Consider the following 14979-nt stretch of genomic DNA (forward strand, 5'->3'; position numbering starts at 1 on the left):
AAAAAAAAACTTTTGTAGTGATAATCAGGATGGCCCATTTCCAACAGTTGACAAGAAGGTGTGAGTAACAGTTGGAGGAGAAAAATTAGCATGGGGAAACAGTTTTGTGTAATGACGCATCCACTCCCAGTCTTTATTCAAGCCTAATTTAATGGTGTCTAGTTTGCAAATTAATTCCAATTCTGCAGTTTCTTGTTGGAGTCTGTTTTTGAAGATTTTTTGTTGGAGTATTGCGACTTTGAGATCTGTAATTGAGTGACCAGGGAGTTGAAGTGTTCTCTGACTGGTTTTTGAATGTTATAATCCTTGATGTCTGATTTGTGTCCATTTATTCTTTTGCGTAGAGACTGTCCAGTTTGTCAAAGTTCTTAGTTCAAGCTTGTAGCAGTGATGGAATATACTGCAGGTTCAAATCAAGTCTCTGGAGTACATCCACAGCTGGGATGGGTCATCAGTCCTTTGTGTAGAGCTTCCGTTTGTAGCAAAGTCCCTCCAGAGGTAAGAAGCAGGATTAATACAAGCTGGAGATGAGGCAGCTGCCTTTTATAGTCTCTTCCAGGTGTAAAGACACCTCTTTGTCCTTACTGTGGAAAATTACAGCAAAATGGAGTTAGGAGTCACGTGGGCAAGTCCTTGCATACTTTGCTGAGTCACAAGGTATATCTGCCTTCTCTCAGTGGGTCAATTGTATAGCTGATGGTCCTTCATGGGCCATCAAGCAGGCTAGGCAAAGCTGACACCAAATTGTCTGAGGTGTCACCCAGAAGCATAGCATAAGTTTGAAATACAGACAGCATAGAGCCAATATTCATAACTTCAACTACAAAAATGATACACACATATAGATAGCATAATCATAACCAGGAAACCATAACCTTGTCTTAGACACCTTATTTGACCCCCTTTATAAAAGATTTGGTGCCATTACAGGACCTTGGTTGCAACAATGATCTATATGGTCCCAGTTCATGTCAATCACGTCACAAAACCAGTTTTTTCAATCTTCCCTCATAGGTCATGTTTTCTAGACCTTTTATCATTTTTGTTGCTCTTCTCTGGACTTTCTCCTATTTGTCGACATCTTTCCTGAAGTGTGACACCCAGAACTGGAGATAATACTCCACTGGAAGCCTAATCAGCACAGAGCAGAGTGGAAGAATTACTTCTTGTGTCTTGCTTACAACACTCCTGCTAATACATCCCAGAATGATGATAGCTTTTGTTGCAACAGTGTTACACTGTTGACTCATATTTAGCTTGTGGTCCACAATGACCCCCAGATCCCTTTCCGAATTACTCCTTCCTAGGCAGTCATTTCCCATTTTGAATGTGTGCAAATCATTGTTCCTTCCTAAATGGAGTACAGTAACTCCTCGCTTAACGTTGTAGTTATGTTCCTGAAAAATGCGACTTTAAGCGAAATGATGTTAAGCAAATCCAATTTCCCCATAAGAATTAATGTAAATGGGGGGGTTCGGTTCCAGGGAAAATTTTTTCACCAGACAAATTACACTGCTCTACAGCCAAAATGCTTCTGAAATAAATGTAGTCAAACTTTACTAATTCTGGGTCACTGAGAGCAAAAATGATGCTTAAAATTGTTGATTGGCTCTAGTTTTCAAGATGTGCTATTGGGTCAGTATATACGACCCTTGACTTGGGAATGGCGGAGGATAAGTGAGTTATAAAGGGAAGGGATCTCAATTTAAACCAGAAATGACTAAAATACATCTTTCACTGGATGTATGAATAAATCTATGACTGGGTTTGGACAGTACTTGCTTTTTAGGCAAAACAATGAATGATGCAATCTGAAGCTGGTATTGCGTCATACATGATATGAATTGCATCATGTTATTCCTAGAAGTCATGGATGATGCAATCATAACGAAGCTTACATCACTCTGCTGAACAAATTGCCCTATATCAGCTCTAGAAATCATACAGTGTCGTGCTCTCTTATTTGTCAGTGTTTGATTTTGCAAAGGGACACATTTCTGTTTAGCCAAAGTGAGCAGAGATGCCTCGTACTTGTGTGAACAGTGCAGATAACTTCTGCTATGTTTGTGGTGAAGTGACTTTTGCATCACAAAAGCGCAGTATAACCACTATGGTTAAGAAAGCCTATCGCCTTTATTTTGGCTGTAAAATTGGAGATCAGGACAAGAGGTGGGCCCCACACATATGCTGCAACACTTGTGCAACAAATCTTCACCAGTGGTTGAACAGGAAAAGGAAATCTATGCCTTTTGCAGCGCCAATGATTTGGAGAGAGCCAACAGATCATACAGCAATTGTTACTTCTGCATGGTGCCTCCAGTTGGGAAAGGTGTGTCAAAGAAGAAAAAGTGGACTGTGCATTATCCAAACATTCCATCAGCTATACACCCAGTACCCCACGGAGAAGGACTGCCGGTTCCTGATGCACCAGAATCATTCTCACTTGAGTCAGACGAGGAAGAGGAAGAGGATGAAACTTCTGGTCCTGAACCATCAATGTCACAGGACCCACATTTTCTCCCATCCTCCTCCTCTGAACCACACCTCATAACACAAGGTGAACTGAATGACCTTGTCAGGGATTTGGAACTACCCAAGAGTAAGGCAGAGCTGTTGGGCTCCAGACTACAGCAGTGGAATCTCCTGGCAGGTGATGTTAGGGTTTCCATGTTCCATGACCGTCAAAAGGATCTTGTCCCATTCTTCTTCATGGAAGGTGATCTTATAGCCTGCAACAACATCGATGGTGTGATGGCAGCCCTCAACATCGTTCACGATCCAGATGAGTGGAGACTGTTCAGTGATTCATCGAAGACGAGTCTTAAAACTGTTTTACTGCATAATGGCAATGTTTTGCCATCAATTCCAGTTGGTCATGCAGTCCATATGAAGGAAACCTATGACAACATGAAACAACTTTTGAGGTGCATAAACTATGACCAACATCAGTGGCAGCTTTGTGGCGATTTGAAGGTTATTGCTCTCTTGCTTGGTCTGCAACTGGATACACAAAGTACTGCTGTTTTCTCTGCGAATGGGATAGTCGTGCAAGAGATTCCAACTACATCAAGAAAGATTGGCCACTCCGACAGTCATTGGAGCCTGGGAGGAAAAGTGTTCAGCATCCACCACTTGTTGAATCAAGGAAGATTTTGTTACCACCCTTACACTTCAAGGTGGGTCTGGTGAAGAACTTTGTCAAGGCCATTGACAAAACACAAGCAGCTTTCAAGTACCTCCGTGGAAAATTTCCAAGGTTAAGTGAAGCTAAGATAAAGGAAGGTGTCTTTGTTGGTCCTCAGATTCGTGAACTTCTTCGAGATGATGCATTTGACCATGCACTACATGGCAAGGAAAAGACAGCATGGAAAGCCTTCCAGTTAGTGGCAATAAATTTTCTCGGAAACAACAAGGCAGACAACTACAGGTTGTTGGTGGAAAACCTCCTCAAGGCATACAAAAGCCTTGGTTGCAACATGTCACTAAAGATACATTTTTTGCACTCTCATCTAGATTTTTTTCCACCGAACTGCGGAGCAGTGAGCGATGAGCACGGCGAGCGATTTCACCAGGACATTGCAACAATGGAGAAATGCTACCAGGGCAAATGGAGCACATCAATGCTTGCAGACTATTGCTGGACAGTGACAAGAGATGCTCCATTTAAGGAATACAAGAGACAAGCCAAGAAGCGCCGAGTAGACACTGTATGTACATAATAGTTTTTTGCCTTTTGTTTCATAATAAATTTTATTTATATAACCCTTTTGCTGATTTTTAAAGTGTTACATAAATAGGACAGGTGAAATATTATCATGTAAAGCAACCATAAACATATGAAAAGACCTAGGTTTACAATTTATGATTAAAACTCTACTATCTACACAATATACATAGACATAAAATGTAAAAACTTAAATATCTTAGAAACAGAAGCCAATCAGTTGTTTTAATTGTCATATTTGAATTCAGCACATCAAAATACATAATAAATAGCACATTTTATCTCTGAAGCAGGCGACTTTTCAAAAATTGTAGACCAGTGTTATAATTATAATTAGTCTGTATACACACACACACACACACACACACACATATATATACACATATACACAGTGTAAGTTTTAAACAATTTAATACTGTACACAGCAATGATGACTGTGAAGCTTGGTTGAGATGGTGAAGTCAGAGGGTGGAAGAAGGAGGGATATTTCCCAGGGAATGCCTTACTGCTAAATGATGAACAAGCACTCGGCTCAGCCCTCAAGTGTTAACACATTGTTGTTAATGTAGCTTCACACTCTACAAGGCAGCACAAATGGAGGGAGGGGAGACAGCATGGCAAGACAGACACACACACACACACACACACACACACACACACACACACACCCTGTGTGTGGGAGAGAGATGCGCATTGCCCCTTTAAGTACGCTGACCCCACTCTAAGTACAGTGCTTTTTTAAGTAGATCAGCAAGTTGAGACAGCAGCTGCTGCTAGCAAGCTCCCTCCGTCCTGAGCCCTGTCATGTCCCCCCTCCCCTCTCCATGGAGATGGGGTAAGTGGGGGCAGGAGCAGGTGGGAGGGGGAACACCCTGATATTAGACCCCTCTTCCTCCCCCCTCCGCACAGCAAGCAGTAGGCTCCCGGGAGTAGCTCCAAGGCAGAGGGCAGGCGCAGCACATGGCAGTGCGGGGAAGGACAGCTGAACTGCCGGCAATTGATAGCCTGCTGGGTGGCTGCTGCATAGGGAACTTAGGGGAGCGGGGAGCTGATTTGGGGCTGCCAGTCCACCCTAGTTCCAAGCCCCCACTAGCTACCTCCAACAGGCTGCTCTTTCTGCAACCAGTGGACAAAGCAGGTGGTTGCCAAACAACGTTAGAAGGGAGCATTGCGCAACTTTAAATGAGCATGTACTCTAAGTGATCAGCAACGTAACAACAAAACAACGTTAACCTGGACGACTTTAAGTGAGGAATTACTGTACTTTGCATTTGTCCTTATTGAATTTCATCCTATTTACTTCAGACCATTTCTCCAGTTTGTCCAGATCATATTGAATTTTAATCCTATCCTCCAAAGCACTTGCAACCCCTCCCAACTTGGTGTCATCCGCAAACTTTATAAGTATACTCTCTATGCCATCATCTAAATCATTGATGAAGATATTGAACAGAACCAGACCCAGAACTGATCCCTGCGGGACCCCACTCATTATGCCCTTCCAGCATGACTGTGAACCATTGATAACTACTCTCTGGGAACGGTTTTCCAACCAGGTATTTATCCACTTTATAGTATCATAGAATCATAGAATATCAGGGTTGGAAGGGACCTCAGGAGGTCATCTAGTCCAACCCCCTGTTCAAAGCAGGACCAATCCCCAACTAATCATCCCAGCCAGGGCTTTGTCAAGCCTGACCGTAAAAACCTCTAAGGAAGGAGATTCCACTACCTCCCTAAGTAACCCATTCCAGTGCTTCACCACCCTCCTAGTGAAAAAGATTTTCCTAATATGCAACCTAAACCTCCCCCACTGCAAATTGAGACCATTACTCCTTGTTCTGTCGTCTGGTACCACTGAGAACGGTCTAGATCCATCCTCTTTGGAACCCCCTTTCAGGTAGTAGCTCCATCTAGGTTGGATTTCCCTTATTTGTTTATGAGAAGGTTATGCAAGACAGTATCAAAAGCTTTACTAAAGTAAAAATATACCATGTTTATCACCTCCCCCGCCCCTCCCCCCATCCACAAGGCTTGTTACCCTGTCAAAGAAAGCTATCAGGTTGGTTTGACATGATTTGTTCTTGACAAATCCTTGCTGATTGTCACTTATCACCTTCTTATCTTCTAGCTGTTTGCAAATTGATTGCTTAATTATTTGCTCCATGTTGTTTCCAGATACAGAAGTTAAGCTGACTGATGTGTAATTTCCCGGGGTGTCCTTATTTTCCTTTTTATAAATTGGCACTATATTTGCCATTCTCCTGGAATCTCTCCCGTGTCAGCTCCTTAAAAATTTTAGGCCCTGGTGACTTGAAGACATTTAACTTGTCTAATTTTTAACTTGTTCTTTCCCTATTTTAGCCTCTGATCCTATCTCATTTTCACTGGCATTCACTATGTTAGACGTCCAATGACCACCAACCTTCATGGTGAAAACTGAAACAAAGAAGTCATTAAGTACCTCTGCCATTTCCACATTTTCTGTTATCGTTCCCCACGCCCCCCTCATTGAGTAATGGGTCTACCTGCCCTGTCCTTGGTATTCCTCTTGCTTTTATTACACCATGCACAACTGTGGCCCTTTAATGAAAAGCTCTTTTTTCTAGGCAGCTGATGAGCTCACTAGGGAGTGGGGAGGAAAAAGAGTTCCAGCCACAGATCATCATATCACTGCACCAGCTCCCACACCCCGTGCCCACACCCCATAGCCCTAGTTACAATTCAAACATGAGGTCAGCAGCAGCCTTTTTACAGCTAGGAAGTGGCCGGCTGGAAAGCCTTTCAGCTTTACAGCGCAAGAGCAAATATGCATTTCACCCACATCTAGAACAGTGAGCTGAAGTCTAGACAACCATGGGTAGCCCAAAAAATGCTGTGGGTCACATTAACACTCACCCCATCCCACAGGCCTCTCTGTCCTGTCCCTTCACCCCACCAATTACCCTCTTGTTCACGCATTATTCTGGAGCCTGTGTAGTAACACATTCAACAGGTGGCACATTTTAAAACAGGCCAACCCTTCAGAAGGATAGTTTATTTATTAAGTCAAGATTGGCAAGTATCTCCTTGCTTAAAATGTAACAGGAGAGAAGTTGAAGCCAAACCCCTCCATTGCAGCAGTAGCTGCTGCCTTGCCTGCTTCCCCCTTCCCCCCACCCCCCGTATAAGTGACTCAGGAGGCCACAGTTAGCTCTCACGTACCCTTGAAAGCAGATAACTGGTTGCTCCTTCAGCAGTTTGGTTGAGAACCACATTTCTTGGCTTGCTGTGAGCTCTGTCTGGCACAATTTGTAGGGCAGAAGGACCATGAAGTTGCTCAATCTTGCACTCTTAAGGGCATATGAAGTCATTGCAAACTCATGCTGATAAAACCTTTATTCACTCCCATCGTGCATCCTATATTACACATAAGAGATAGAATATCCGATATTTGTCATAAGGCATCCCCCGACCTGTGTCAGGCCGTGGCACAACAGGTAAACGTGCCTCAGTTTCCCCTTGGTCTAGCCATAGAAGGAACACAATCTCTCTCAATGTCCAATTCAAAAGCCTGCCTCTAGGCATAATTTATTCCTATACTTCTACAATAGTCTACAGAAACCTCATAGTAAAACCATTCTCCCTAAAATCCCAAAGTACAGCAGGTTCACGTCCGTTTTCCATGTCCCCTTGCAGGTTGTCCTTTCCAGCTCACCCTCCTGAGAGTCATTAACAAGTCTGTCCCCAGACCTTTTTTGCTCTTGTTCCAGGGCTCCACTGTTCAGGCCATCAGGCCAAAAACCCCCAGATTCCCTTCTATCCAAAAATTTCTCCAGTAGCCTAAGTCAAGTCTCCCAGGAGAGGACTCCCTGCAGTGTTCCACACAGCCAGCCCAACCTCCCCATGAGTCCTACCCCTGCTCAGGGAACATCCCTCCAGGACCAGCCCTTTACTCTGGGCTCAGTTTCCTGCGGCTCTCCACTCAGGCCTGCTGCAAGGGGGCCTCCTTCAGTGTTCCACTCACCTATGCCTCCCTTCTCCCAGGATCCACCTTCCAACACAACCCTCTTGTTTTGGGCTCAGCATCTCCTAACCAGGTTGCCTCTCCCCCTTCTTCCTAGGGGTCTGCACAAGCTCTTCTTTAACTCATCAGGGATTCTCCAAGCTCTGGCTAGGCCTCACCATGAATCTTTCACTCTTCTCAATGCCTCTCTACACCAGCTCTCCTGCCTCTCTCCTTTCTTCTTCAGGCGGGTATCTGTGTTTCTCTGTGTGTTGTCAGGCAACTCTCAGCTGCCCTGTTCCTCACTGACCCCTATCCCACTCCCCTCTGTTCCTCACTGACCCCTATCCCACTCCCCTCGACAGCTCTCTCCTGCCACTTCATGATTCTCTATGTAGCCCAGGTGCCTTCTTTTAACCCCAATTGGGTGGCAGCCTACGAGTCACAGGTGCTAGAGCCTGGCCTACTCCCTTTTAAAGAGGCCAGTCCTTCTTACAATACTGATAGTAATAGTATTGATTGGGCTGAAAACATAGGCCTGCATATCTGTACACACATGCACACACCTCATACATCTACCAATTTCAGCATTAGTCAATTCCAATACCACCCAGCCGTGCTCAAAAGCATATTTCCAAGAGCAGAGTGAAAAAGAACAGAAAAAAGAAAGAAGTAGAGTGAGGAAGGGGAGAACTATTTATTGATCGCCACTATATAAAAAGAGATGTGGTCCCCAGATATATTTTCTAGTTAGCGTTGTGCTGCTGCCCATCATCAGAACATCTGAAAGCCTTCCACATTAATTAGCGTGGTGACAGCAAAGCCCCACAGACTTCTTGGAGTCTCTGGCTCTTCTTTTTCAGGCTACAGAAAACTCTCTGAGGTAGGTTTTTAAATGCATTTCCTTCAGTGTACAAACAGTGCGCTAGCATTTTGAATCTCTGTTAAGGCGGCTTTTGTGTTTAGCGCAACAATTACAGTATTAAGAGTCCAGAAATGAATTAGAAAGAAATGGTTATTTGTATGACGGTAGCATCTAGAGGCCCCAATTTAGATCAGGGCCCCATTGTGTCAGGCACTGACAAACTCATTCTACAAGACAGTACCTGCCCTGAAGAACTTATCTATATAGTCAGGACAGACAAAGCGTAGAAGGGGAAACAGCGGCACAAAGAGATGAAGTAACTTGTCCATGGTCACATCACAGGTCAGCGGCAGAGCTGGAAATAGAATACAGATCTCCTGACATAGAATCATAGGACTGGAACGGACCCCGAGAGGTTTTCTAGTCCAGTCCCCTGCCTCATGGTAGGACTAAGTATTATCTAGACCATCCCTGACAGGTGTTTGTCTAACCTGCTCTTAAAAATCTCCAATGACAGCGATTCCACACCCTCCCTAGGCAATTTAGTTGCATAACTACCCTGACAGTTAGGAATTTTTTCCTAATGTCCAACCTAAACCACGCTTGCTGCAAATTAAGCCCACTGCTTCTTGTCCTATCCTCAGAGATTAAAGAGAACAATTTTTCTCCCTCCGCCTTGCAACAACCTTTTATGTATTTGAAAACTGTTATGTCCCCTTTCAGTCTTTTCTCCTCACTAAACAAACCCAATTTTTTCAATCTTCCCTCATAGGTCATGTTTTCTAGATTTTTAATCATTTTGGTTGCTCTTCTCTGGACTTTCTCCAATTCATCCACATCTTTCCTGAAATGTAGTGTCCAGAACTGGATACAATACTCAAGCTGAAGCCTAATCAGAGCGGAGTACAGTAGAAGAATTACTTCTTGTGTCTTGCTTACAACACTCCTGCTAATACATCTCAGAATGATGTTCATTTTTTTGCAAGTGTTACACTGTTGACATATTTAGCTTGTTATCCACTAGGACCCCCAGATCCCTTTCCACAGTACTCCTTCCAAGCCAGTCATTTCCTATTTTGTATGTGTGCATACAAGGAATGTTTTGATTGTTCCTTCCTAAATGGAGTACTTTGCATTTGTCCTTATTGAATTTCATTCTATTTACTTCAGACCATTTCTCTGGTTTGTTCAAATCATTCTGAATTTTAATCCTATCTCCCAAAGAACTTGCAGCCCCTCCCAGCTTGTAGTCATCTGTCCTAACATCAGTACATTGCACTACCTCTCAGAACTGGGACAGTATACTCGAATGGGGCATAAAGAAAAGAGTATAATTCAACTACATAAGGAGGAGAGCTGGTAGCTTTTCTGAACTAGGAGATCAGGTTCCAGCAGTGTTCAAAGAACTGCACCCACACAAGTTCTAGCAAATATTAAACTGAATCCATTATGTCGTGAGAAAAAAAGACTCTCATTGGATGATCAGTGATCCTGAGGGCAGGACATGTGTCTAGCAACATCAAAGAGCAAAATAAACCTTTTGTGGGTGTCACAGTCATTCTCACACTGCTGGATTCACACTAGCTATCTAGTGTCTCAGTATCATATTCATTAGCAACTCTTAATGGGTAATTGGCGATAGCAAAATATTTTTCAATTATTTTTCCCCAAAGTCTCTTTCGTATAAAACCCTTGAGGCAAACCAAGTCAGACGCTAATAGACACACCTCAAAGGAAGGATGTGCCATAGTCACATTTGCCATGTTTGAGCTATTTTGTTTAAATGAAACCTGCAGTGATTTCTTATAATGTGACAGACAGCTAACAAATATTTATTACACACATGAAAAACCACATCAAATCAGACTGCTACAGTCTTCTCGGGTAAATTCTGCCATATTTTCCCCAAATATGTTTAGTTGCAATGTAAAAACAGTCCTTACAGAACTTATCCTTGGATCTGTGGGTTTTCAGCAGTTTCTAATGGGACCTGAATTGTCTCAGATCTTGCCAAGTTGGCGGATGTAGCTCATTTTTAGCTTGTTAATTATTTTTTAATATCTTCCAGCACCTGCACCAGATGAGGCACCAGGTGGCTGCACTGAAGTCAATGGGAAGGAAAGGCAGCTATTTTACAAGTCTGCTCAACGATATTTTTAAGATAGAGAAAATGCCTGATGAAAGCTTTGTGGTGCCCATTTTTAAACATAAAACTGATATTACGTTGAGTGCTAGTTATTGCCCAATTAACCTGACATCACACGCTATGAAAGTATGGAGAAGATTACTGAAAAATGTCTGCATGGAACAGTTGAAACTTGCAAGGGTCAGTATGTATTTATGCCGGGAAGGAGTACAATTGATGCCACATTTGCTCTGTGACTCTTCATAGAGAAGTTCAGAGAAAAGAGACAGTAACTGGGCACCGTGTTTGTGGACTTGGAGAAGCCATGTGATGAGGTACCAAGATAAGTAGTTTGGTGGAGTTTGTGATGGAAAGATGTGCTGGAAGGATTTGTCCATCTTATCCAGAGTGTGCATGATGGAGTGACTATTGTAGTGAAAAGCATATGGGTCTACAGCAGAAAATTTTCGGTAAACATTGGCCTGCGCCAGGGGTCAGCATTGAGCCTTTTTTGTTTGCAGTTGTTTTGGATGTGATAAGTGAATATATACAAAGGGAGCAGCCTTGGAATATGCTGTTCACTGATGACTTAATGATGTGTGCAGAAGATTGGGAGATCTTGCAAACCAACTCTGAACAGTGGCAACACAGTTCTGAGCAGGAAGAACTTAGAGGGAATATTGGTAAGACCGAGGCTACAATAACAAGGGGAGGAAGAGAGAGGATTCACCATAAAGGATATCACAGGCAGAGAACTTAGGAGAATGAAAGAATTTAAATACCTGGGATCAATGGTAGCTGACAATGGTGCTCTCTGGAGAGATGCCCGGCATTGTACCAACCCTGCATGATGGGAGCCCAGTTATCTGTGATAAAAAGATGCCAATAAAATTAATAGGTAGAGTGTATAAAACTGTAATTCAACCCATCCTAAAGCTTGGAACTGTAATGCCCAGTGGCCAAGGCAGGCTAGGGGGCAGTCTAGAGCAATAGTCAAATGTGAGTGAGTGGTTGGGTAACCAGCAGGTCAATCCATATCAGAAGCACTCTGAGGCAATGTTCGGAGTGGGGTCAGTAGCTTTAGGCAACTAAATTTCTGCTGCTGAGCATGCCCACAGCTGCCTAAGTCCTGACACCACCAAGCTGCTTGGCTCCTAACTCACGTGTTCAGAATTCACAAACTAGGCATTTCCCCACCTGTCTCACCTGTGGGGCCTGATTCAATGGGTGTTCTCAGAGGCCACCTAAGAGATCAGGCCCCATACTAAATGACAGCAGCTATGGTAATAGTGGTCCCCTTATAACCTATTGTTTATAACGAAAGCTTTTTTAATCTGCAGGACAGATTTTATCAGTGACAAACCATCAGTACCTCCCAATTCTTTCCAGTTTTCTCTCTTGCTCTTTACACAAAAAAGTCCCACTGTCCTACAGGTATGAAAGGTCACCTCAGTCTGACTGCAAAGTTCTGCTCAGCATAAGCCACAGCCTAGGGGGTTTGCAGAACATTACTATAATTATTTATTATTGGTATTACCACCACCCTAGTCATGGATCTGGACCCTATTGTGCTAGGCACTGTACAAACACAGAACAAAAAGACAGTCCCTGCCGCAAACAGCTTCCAATCTAAGTATAAAAGACAGAAGATGTGCTACATCAGGACATTAATAGAGGAAACTTTTGTAAGGGAGTAGTCTTGTCTTGAGGCAAGACGAATTATGTTCATAAAGATGAGGGGTTTAGCTCCCTTTGGCTACATCCACACAGCAAAAAAACCAACCAAACAAACAAAAAACTCTGTGGCAGCAAGTCTCAGAGCCTGGGGTCAACTGACTCGAGCTTGCGAGGCTCATGATGCAGGCCTAAAAATAGCAGCATAAACGTTTGGGCTGGAGTCTGGGCTCTGAAACTTGGCAGGAGGGAAGGGCCTTGGAGCCCAGGCTCCAACTTGAATGTGTACACTGCTGTTTTTAGCCAAACAGCCCAAGTCTGTTGTCCCCGGCTCTGAGACTTGCTGCTGGTGGTGTTCTTTGGCTGTATAGACATACCCTTAGTCTCGATTTACAGCCATGTCTTTTTCAGGGACCATGTCAGGATGGAGCAGGGGGGTAGGGTGCCGGGTGGCTTCAGACACGTATTATGGGAGCAAGAGGGTACATTTCCAGGGAGCGTGGGGGTATATTGTAACTTACCAGCCTTGGGTGCTGGTTCCTGCTGCAGCTTGGGGATCCTCCTAGGGCTCCCAGGGGAGAGAGGACTTCCTCCACTAGGTTTGCTGGGTAGAGGTGCAGAATCATATCCTTGTCTTCCTCTGGGCCTCCCAGGACTTCCTCCAAGGTCCTTGCTGCCTCCATGCCCTGTCCCTCATCGGCTTCCCATCCTACAAGGAAGCTGGCAGGTTTAAGGAGGGGGTTGTAAGTCACTACGTACTCGCAGTCCTGGAGAGCACCAGTCCTGCTCATTGTAACATTGGCATATGCTAGGTCCCCTCCCAGAGCAACCGTTAGAGTCCTTCACCATCCAGGACAGAGCCTGAGGTGCTCCCAGCACTAGGACAGAATCCAGGAAATGCCGGTCTCTTCTAGCCTCCATGAAATGTCCTGGTACAAGTGTATGTTCCTGCCACTCTGGACTAAGGCTTGGAGGGTAGTGTACTCTCACCACTCATTGATCAGCACCCAGGTGTGCTCTGGAGACCAGGTGGCTGCTCTTGGAGCATGATCCATGCTTGCCTGTGCTGATCAATAAAGTTCACAGGAGAACAGAAGTGCTCAGCGCAGGTCACTACTACCACTGACAACCGGGGGGTGGGATGGGATCAGGGACCTCCACACCTTTGGTAAGGGTCAGGCAGCAAAAGGAGCAGTGAATTGTGGGAATGGCCCTGGAGGACTATTGATACCTGTGACCTGGCACATGCCCCTTGCCCCCGTCCGCACTGCACTGTAGAACTTTCCACGCCACAGTGCAGGTATATACATACCTACACCTCATGTGTGCTAGCTCTCACACTGTGCACTCCCTTCAGGAACATGCTATGTGGACAATAAGGAGGTTATGACACAACAATACACATGTAACTGTGTATAGTGATAAGTGTAGACGTAGCCTTTCTTGATTTATTCAGAGTAGAACAGCTTAAGCAGGAGACACTGATGGAGGCCCATATCAGAATATCCCATTGCCCAGTGTGAGAGCACTCTCCTGAGACTTAGGAGACCCCTGTTCAAATCCTCTGTCCCCTCTGGTAGAGATGAGGAAATTGAACCTGGGTGTCCCACATCCCAAGTCACTGCTCTAACCACTGGGCTAAGTTATAAGGTGGGCACTACCACCACCTCCTCCACCTTATCCTGCACCAGATTGGGCCCCACGACATAAGTGGCCAAATGCCTATCTTCCCCCAGTTTGAGAGTCACTCTGGGGCTTATGTGGTAGATGGGTATTCAGGTGCTTAGAGTGGGACCACAATGCACATGCCCCAGGGTCTAGAATTTAGGTACCTAGGAGACTTTTACTGCAGAAAGTTAAACTCACTCTGCACCTATAGGGGTAGGCAGCAGCTAGGTGGGAATTTCATGGATCATATTGGTGCCATCAATGGGCACTTAGGCACCTAACTCTGGAATTTAGGCACCTAAGTTGCATCACTGGATACACTTTCAGTCCTCACAGGACTGGGCCCTGTTTCCATGCGATGGCTAATTTTTCATGCGTCTTTCGAGATGGAGCTAGACTAGAGTATTCCCAGATAATCATCACACTGAGTATCAGATATGCATGTATGCAGCACATACCGAGTTTCAATTTCCAAGTGTTTCTTCTCACAGTGAGAAAAACCAAGACTAAAATATGCTAGTGCTGCTGCCTTATATCCTGTTAATGCAACAAATTATTTTCTTTCCCAGTGTGTGTGGCCAAGCATACAAGTCCCCAGCCGTCCAGCGGTTCTGCAGACAGATATAATTATCACTCAGGGCAAAAAACAAAACAAAAACCTAAACAGTTATCACCTCTCTTGGAACTAAATATTTTCTTTAGGCATCCACATGTCTCAGCAGGAGTAGCAGATGGTGCTGACCCATACAAAGGGTAGGGGGATGCAAACACTTGAAGGAGGTAATGAAAGGGTTTAGCTGCACCCCGAGGTGCTTCCTCTGCTTGAGGTTAGCAGCTGCATTCAAATTAGATACCACCATCTCCTTCCTCTAGTCCCTGCCCTCCGTGCAAATCTGTTGCCTCCTTTTTTTTTACCATCATTAAGAATCTCTCATGTT

Source organism: Chrysemys picta, chromosome 7 (assembly GCF_011386835.1).
Source record: "Chrysemys picta bellii isolate R12L10 chromosome 7, ASM1138683v2, whole genome shotgun sequence".
NCBI classification, from domain to species: domain Eukaryota; kingdom Metazoa; phylum Chordata; order Testudines; family Emydidae; genus Chrysemys; species Chrysemys picta.